The sequence below is a fragment of the Dipteris shenzhenensis genome, chromosome 27, assembly GCF_047967505.1.
Source record: "Dipteris shenzhenensis isolate YYH24624 ecotype China chromosome 27, Dip_SZ_1.0, whole genome shotgun sequence".
NCBI lineage: Eukaryota > Viridiplantae > Streptophyta > Polypodiopsida > Gleicheniales > Dipteridaceae > Dipteris > Dipteris shenzhenensis.
Window position 1 is genome coordinate 29677332 of NC_141622.1, and position 9089 is coordinate 29686420.

A 9089-nucleotide genomic window follows, 5' to 3' on the forward strand; every position below is an offset into this window, starting at 1 on the left:
CTCTATATGAATATCAAAGAGGGAGTTAGACAAGGAGCACGTGTCGAGTGAGATGTCACATTTATGGCTGCAACTGTATGAGATGCAACTATGGAGCATCTACGAGTGCTACAAGAACTTGAGCAGGTGAAAAGTGACAATGAAAGATTTCATGCACTATTATCATGGCTTGATATCGACAATGCATATGCGGAGATGTGCATAATAGCAACCAATTATTCTCAACAAGCACGTGATGCACAAGTTGCCTTGCAACATATCAAAGAAGGAGGCATAGTCTCAGCAATCAATCGTGCTTTTTTTGGCCTCGCTGTGTGCAAACCATCTACAATACTTGCAACATCATGATGCATCATGGACGGGCCATGTTGTCCAATCTGCCAAGATGATTTTGACAAGGCCACAGGATACTATGCCCTCCCTTGTGATCATCGCCTTCACCTTGTCTGTCTTGTGAATACTTTAAAGATGAGAAGTGCATGTGTGGCATTCCCATGGTATGTGAGTTGTATGACATGCTTGGCATTGGTGTAACCTACTCTCCTAATCTGAGGCGACATATAATTTAAATGATAAGAGAGGAAGAATTTTGTATACAAACACATTTATAATATAAAATTATTTTTTAGACATGTATTATCTATTTGCAATAATTGTTTTTTGAAGGTTTGTTGCACAGGTGTATTGAATTAATAATTATAAAGGTGTTTTTTATGATGATAATGGAAATGGATCTTATTCTCATAGTGTAATATTTTGTTTTAGTAATTGATCATTGTCATGGCCATTCTCCTTGCTATCCTCATGATCATCGCTAGCACACTCGAGGTAACCATTGTTTGTGGCTGCTTCATGGTACTATATTGCCACGGGCTACACATTTTACTAGGGGCCCAGGGCACCCACCAACCACCCGTTGTCGCATAAGCCGTGTAGAGAACAATTCTACTTAATTTATTTTGATACTCATCTTATATGTGTGGAGCTCCTTCTTGGCTTATTTTTTTACTGAGGCCTTTTTGTAACGGCCATTTTTTACTGAGGCATTTTGTATTAGGAAATATATACATTCCCATATTGTAACTTATTTTTTGGATGGCCTCATTTTGTATGAATAGTGCCAATAATAATATTTCCGAACTATGGATACGCAATCTCCATGTAAAATTCTTATTTTGAAAAGGCTAAAGTGCTTTATGTTGAATTATCATACCTTTGAAGTAAAATTGTTAAAAATGCAATGCTGCTGAAAATTGTTGAAGTAATTAACGTAATGCATTGATTGTTGAAAATTATTGAAGTAATTGATGTGGATGCATTATTATTGTCATACTTTGAAGTGGAATTGTAAATAATGTAACATCTACTCCACCTAAATAGGGTCTACTCGAGGAACTTTAATAAGAGATCACAGTTTGCAAACGATAATTTTAATTGTAACATCCTTTGGTCAACTTGCACAACTAGGAATAAGTACAATTGTTGAAGTAATTATTATTGTCGTAATGTAAAGTAAAATAAAAATTCAATGTTAGTTTCACCATATGCACCCTTTGCAAAATCAGTTTCCCCATACATCAATTCAAAATAAAAAAGTTGATTTGCTGCTTGCCTCAAAACAGTAATGTTGGACAATAGGTCCCTTAATGGTAGCAACAAGAGTTTGAAGGGCCCTAATCTCTTCGTCCCTTGCATTTTGAAAGTCCTCTATGCACATCACCCAAGAAATGTAGCCTCCTTCTTAAGAGAGAGCCAATGTATGTCTGATGACATACATTACATCTCCACTGTCTGCCGTCTAGCATCATAACATTATTCTCAACATTTGGGACAACTTCAACCACATCTATAGACTGTGTTGTTATGTCAACGTCAATACTAGTAGGTGGCTGCAAGATGGCAGCCACTCTTTGTGCACCGTTACCTCTGCACCATGGCATTGTTCTATTAACATCTCCCATGAAGTGCCATAACATCCTTGCCCGGTGAGCCTTAAAATTCTTGATGATGGCAGATTTCACATCTCCAACGATTTCTTACCTATTATTGTAACGTAGTTGCGTGCTGCTGTTGAGCCTCCATTCCTCTCTAGAGCCATTGAGTGTTGTCAAATTAAGGAGTGCAGTTAACTCAATTGATTTCATAATCATCAAAAACTTTTGATCCCTTTGAAATGAATTTTTATCCAAACTTCCAACATGTGAGTACTCCATGCAAGCTTGCTAGAACTCGAGAGAGAGAAATCTTCCAACTATCTTGCCCCCTCCCGATGTGGTTTCATGATTATAAATGTGGTAATCTACCTATTAAAATAGGTGTGGGATGGCAAATCGCCTTTTCCCACATCCTTCTCTCTCCTGAGTAAGCATCTATCTACACTATGATCATCCACAACATCATGCTCTATTGACAGATGTCGGTATTTTACACACACTAGTGTAGCAGCTAGCATCACTTACACAAGTACATCAAGGTTGCAAGCAATTGGATAATACATTCCAAGTTTGAACATGGAAATAAAACAATTGTAATACTATCTAAATGCTTAGCATTACTTCCAATTGGTATGATATCCATCAACAAAATTGATGATGTCAATGAACAAATTTTTAAATAGCACAATATTTATAACAGAACATAAGCACGATTGTAATTGTAAGAAAATAATACAACGTTTTTGCTCACCAGATAACAAGATCTTGTACACAAGAGAGGAAACAAGATAGTATGGAGAATCAAAAATTTGATTACTGTAGAACTGATACAATAGATGGTGCTGCCTCCCAACCGTGCGCTCCTGCGAAAGAAGCTTTGATGGCATGCCAGAAACAGTAGAAGACGGAGGCTGGATGCTAAGGAATCAAGGTTGCTATAACCAATGATGAAATGGGCTTCACGGGCTTGCTCTTATATAGCCACCAGTCGTAGTCAGTTAGGCTCAATTGGGTGGCTGACCCAGTCCACCCAAAACAGTCGACTGGGGGTCGTCTCGAAATCGGCCATCGACCATGCGATAGAACTGGTGTGCAAAACAGAGCAACTAAACTATGATCACCGTTCGGCCCACAGCCATCCGGGATCATCTAAGGCTCCAAACGGGCCCCGCAACTCGAGAGTGGGCTGCCCCGAGAAATGCTCCTTCTACCCTCAGTGTGGTCAGTCAAGGGATGCCTGCTCGCACTTGCATGTAGCCTAGCTGGCGGTGTGCCAACTCTATCTGAAGCCATCCAGCCATTAGGTCACACATGGCCCCCATCTGGTGTCCAAACGAGGACCTACTCACTAGCTTCATCTGGTGTCCATCTAGTGTGAGCCATTTTCTTCATCTTTGTGAATTCAGTACAAGCGTATTGTGAGGTTGACTCAGCTATCCACTCACTAGCTTCTATACTAAATAATGTCTTTGCCACAACTCCCTGTAGCTTGAGCAAATGGTCCAACATAATATAGTTTGTTCTGAAACATGTTTCACCAGGTTTCAAAAACTCTAGTGGATGTTCTGTAGGTTGGTGGTTTCTGAATATGCCCAACAATCTGTCATGGTTGAGGAAGTATAACACCAATATTTGTCCATAGTGGCTTTGAACCACAGAGTCTTCGCTGATTTATACCAATCGTCAAGCACAAGGTCAAGGCAATGGCAAGAGCATGACGATGCCCAAATGGTAGGATATTTTCGATTTATAATTTTTTCAGCTTTCCTACAGTTCTTCGCATTGTTAGTGATTATCTGAACAACGTTATGCTCCCCAACATCCAGGATTATAGCCTCCAATTATTCAGCAATGTATTCACTTTTCTCGGCATTACCACTTGTGTCAATGGATTGATGAAAAGCCTCTCCCTTAAATGTCACGACCATGATATTGAGAATAAGAGGCCTCTCAGTGACATTTTTCCATCCATCACTAACAATGGTACATCCTGTTCTCTCAATACCATGTATACTACTTGCTCCATTTCTAGTTTCATCCTCTCATAGTATGGATCCAAGTAGTTTTTGTGGACAACATCGTAACTAAGCAATGTAAAGCTTGGACCCACCTTTGCTACAGATGCCATGGATCTTTTCCAATGCGGGTTTTGAATGCTAAGTGGGTAATCGATGGGACAAATGGCCCTAAAAACATCTTGTTGCACTTTCTCTATATGTTGTTGTCTAAATGACTCTTCCAAATATCTTTGATGCGGATGTGCACGCAATTGCAATCGAGAAATGTCACTACCTTGTCCACTATCCATATACTTCATAGAGCAGATTGCCATCTTTGTGAATGAGCCCACACCACTACTTTGAGGTGGCACATCTACAGACTAACTAGCTAGAGGTGTGAGTTAATCATTAGGCATACGTTCTTGAGGCTAGGGTTGGTGATGTGCGACTATATCATCTACTTGGTTTTCTGTACTTTTAGGCATTTGTCTGCCTAGAGTGGCTATAGGGTTGGTGATGTGCGACTATATCATCTACTTGGTTTTCTATACTTTTAGGCATTTGTCTGCCTAGAGTGGCTATAACTCTCTTGGGCCCTTGCATTTTCCAATTTGTTTGCTGATATCACCCAAGAAGTGCTTTTGCATTCTTGTGCCAAAGCTTGAGTACTCTTCATGACAAAAGTTGCATTTCCACTTCTTTTGAGGCAACATTGTAACGTAATCATGAGCCGTTGTTGGATTTCTTCCTTGTTTTTCTGGAGCCATTCTTCCAATAAAGGCTGTAAGAGAAACATAAAAAAACTTAGATAAGTTCTATGTATATTCACATTTGTAATCATGTTTTGGATACTACCATATCATTTAGGTTCTAGAACACATAACAATATTTTGAATCATTTGCAGTTCTACATCCAAAATCAATATGGCTATTTGGGACACTAACTTAGAATACTCCAGCAAGCTTGCTAGACCTCAAGAGAGAGAAATCATCCAATTGTCTTGCCCCCTCTCAACGTAATTGGATGATTTTGAACGTGGTAATCTACTTGTTGAAATAGGTGTGGGACAGCAAATAGCCTTTTCCCACGTCCTTCTCTCTCTCTCTCTCTCTCTCTCGTAGGCATCTATCTGCACCATGATCATCCGCAACATCATGCTCTATTGATAGATGTCGGTATTTTACACACACTAGTGCAGTAGCTAGCATTAATTATACAAGTAGTTATAAACAATCTTTTGCCATTAAAGAATGGAACCATGGTCTAGATGGGATCCTCTTAGGCCCTAGCGATAACTCAAATGAGGACATGTATTTTTTTTGCATGGATATCTATTTTCATGTCTCTAATCTATGAGTGCCAATGTTGCCCTTGTATTTTTTGTCAATATAGCATCTAAGTTGTAATAGGCCAAAACAACCTATCAGATAGAATTAATGGATAGTCCCATATCTTCAAGATGTAACTGTTTCACCCATATGGATCTCCTTTTCTACTATGAATGCGACAAAATCCACATATGGTTAGTCCCATATGTTCAAGAATGCATATTTTCATCCATATCTCCTTCTACATGATGAATCTCACTAAAGTCACATTCCTTATGTGACTAGACTGTTGTTATACTTGTATGCTTCACCTCCTTACACCTTTCCTTTCAAGATTGCACTGCGTCCTTACTTAGATTGTTTGAAATTTTCTACTTATACTTTTCCTTTCACGATTGCATTGCCTCCTTCCTCATCTTGTTCGTCTCCCCAAACATTAATGTAAAAAAATTTCTCCCTTAATCATGAGGTTTTGCTTGTCATATTTGAGGATTTCATTTTTATGAAAAGACCATATTGAACCACATTGTTTTGGGACCATTGTACCTACAATATAGTGATATCATTGACAAATTATGAACTTGCAACACATCCTTCCCATCCAAGCCATGTCCTGATGTTACCAATGTAGAATTTGACCCAAGGCAATGCATCAGGTTCCTATTTCATGATACTAACAAGCTCAATATTTTGGGCATCTACTTCTAGCGAAATCCTTCCGTTCTCTATGAATTTTATCTTTAAATTATAGAACCTATTGGTGCTCTCTATTGTGCCCTCCATCTCTCCGCATTTATTTACTCCAGTAGTTGCTCTCAAAGAACCTAGTTAATTGCCTTGCATTGAATCTTTGTTAACATAACACTAGTCTCTCGAGGGATTCACCTCAAAAAATTTAGTGCACCACATGCATTCAAAAGGAGGGGTATTTTAATTTAACTTCTGTAAAACATTTAACATGATTACCATAACAGGATGAAAAATACATTAGTTGATGAGTAAAAAGGGGTGGTTTTATTTGGGGGGAATTTTAGTTGAAGGGTTTTTAAAATGGTCCTTGAACACATGTAACACAAAATTTTCTTACTACTGCATCCCTCGAGACTAGGCTTGTACTTAGAGCTAGCCAAGCTTTGACTTGATGCCATCTTGCAAAAAAAGCATTCATGCAAAAGTTTGTGAATTGCATACAATGTGTACAACAAGCCATAAGATAAATCTGTAAGTAGATAGCTTATAGTGTATAGATGTTTGTGAATGCTGAACTACAATACCCTAGGCACATATGCAATGTGCATTCAGTAGACAAGCTATTTCTAACACACACATGTTTTAAAACTAGAAACCTATTAACAACACAACACACGTTTCTCAAATAAAGGTGGAAAAAACTTTTTTCACATATGGATTTTCATAATATATAAGTACAACTAGTAAAAAAGTGTCAAATCCATCTAGTAGTCTAGGCTCTTACCTGCCTCCATCGAAACAAACTAGGTGTTAGAACATCATAGTTACGTTTGGGTAGACATGTAATGCCTATTTTCCCTGGCTTGTTATCGCTTTACCTAGGAATATAGACAACCAAATGGATTCTTAGGTTAAGAAATAGTGTTAATCCTCATTCACTATGTACAAGGAGAAAATGTGGTTTAATCCACATCCACTAGTGAACAAATTAATAATTCTAAGAAAACCACGGAATGATCCACCTCTTTAAGTGAAGTTTTTTTCCCCAAGGGAGGTAGTCCCCACCCTTATGAGAAAAGACCTATCAATATTTTATGAAAGTAATATGGGTGGTAATCCACACCCACAACTATTAATTCAGGACCACAGAATTGAAAAAAGGTTAAAATAAATGAAAGCTTCAGTAAAGAGGAAAAATAAAATGCTAAAAAGAGTTACAAGAGCTAATATAATTAGATAAATACACAAAAAGAGGAGGAAGGTGAGAGGGAGAAGGACAATAGATGGCAATAATCAATTTTTAAAAAAATTTACAAATTCTTAATGCTTAAATTAAAGCCAAAGTTGAATTTATTTAAATAAAAAACAAGAGCTTCATTTAATGGAGAAGTAATAATGAACTCAAATATTAGATGAATAACTAAATGACATAATTTAAAAAAATAGACGAGTAAGTCTAACAACCCAAAAAAAATTCTAGCACGAGAGGAACTAAATGAGACGAAAGATTCAATGAGATTTAAGAAACCAAAAGAAAAAGAGAGTGAGGAGCTAAGAGAGAAATAAAAAGAAATAAGATGGAGGTAAGGAACATTATATTTATCTAGTAGAAATTAAAGCAAACACGAAAAAAAAAATTAAAAATAAATACCCTCGTGATCTCATTTTTTTGTCTTTTCTGGGCATTTATTTAAATTCTCTTTAATAAAACACTAGGGGGGCAGAAGGGTGTGGGTTTAATGTATGTACTATGCTTAAACCAGGGCTCTGGAATCCACCTTTGAGTCCATATTGGTTTGTGTGGAGTGGCGGAGCTAGAGGGGCGTGGCAGAGAAAACCATATCATGAAATCAATGCAGATGATGAAATTGTGACGGCACACGAGGCGAAACCTTTGCACAGATCCTCTATCAGATGGCACGGTGACCGTTTCACTTAGTCTAAACTTTGTAGTTCACTATGCTCGGGCAATGCAACAGTGGAGGTCTGGATGCAGCAGCAACAATTTAGCACTTATCACAGACAGGCGGGGGTCATGAAGACCACAGAGCTAGTCTACGACTGTGGAGAGGGAGAGAGTAACACGGGGGGTCTTGAGCACAATGGGCGGGAGTAGACCAGCATCAAGTCTTGGCACACAGTTCATGGAGACAGTCAGCATAGACTAGGATGAACTCGGGGGGGCCAGTCATCATATGTAACCCTATCACGTGAGTTCAACAGAAGGATATTTTTAATATCTAAATTTTATAGAAATTAAACGTGATATTGAGGGTTTATACATAGTGACCCCCCCAAGAGGATGAAAGGATAGGGAGGCACGGTGAGATTTGAATTAGCTTAGGGGTGCTTATATAGGCTAGGGAGTTTAAGTCAGGGAACGGGGTCGGGAGAGAGAGTCGAGGAGAGGGGAGTCAGGATTTTTGGGAAGGTTAGGGAGTAGTTAGTGGAGAGTTTTAATCTTAAATAGGTTTAGTTAGGGGAGTTTAGTTAGAGGGGGTTGGTTTTAGAGAAATTAGTTTAAAAAAGGGGGGAGTTTTTAAAAAAACAAATAAAGAAAACATGGTTTTTAAAGGAAAAATAGATATAGCATAAGAGTTAAAATAAAAGAATTTAGTGATTTCTTAAAAGACCGGATTGGCTATGGAATTAGGGAAATTTTTTTAAAAAATGGAGGATGTTTCAACCACTAAAACAACCAAAAGGAGGGAAATAATTAAAACTAATGTTAAAATAATAAAAATGTAAATTAAAAAAAATATTGGGAGGAAGAAAAAATAGAAATTAGGACTATGGGAGGTAGATGTGAAAGGTGTAAGGGGGAATTTTAGGAGACTAAAAAACTAGGAATGAGACCTTAAGAGAATGTTAAAGTAGTAAGGAAATAAACTAGAAATTAGGATGAATTGAGGAAAGTATTTGTGGAGGGGAGAGAGAAAGGGAGGGGGGTGAGAGAGGGGGGGGGGGGGGGTATCTAGGTGGGAAGAAAAAAAGGGGGGGAGGGGGTAGGAAGTGTGTGTGTGTGAGAGAGAGAGAGAGAGAACATACACACTTGTGTGTGTGTGTGTGTGTGTGTGTGTGTGTGAGAGAGAGAGAGAGAGAGAGAACATACACACTTGTGTGTGTCATGCATGCA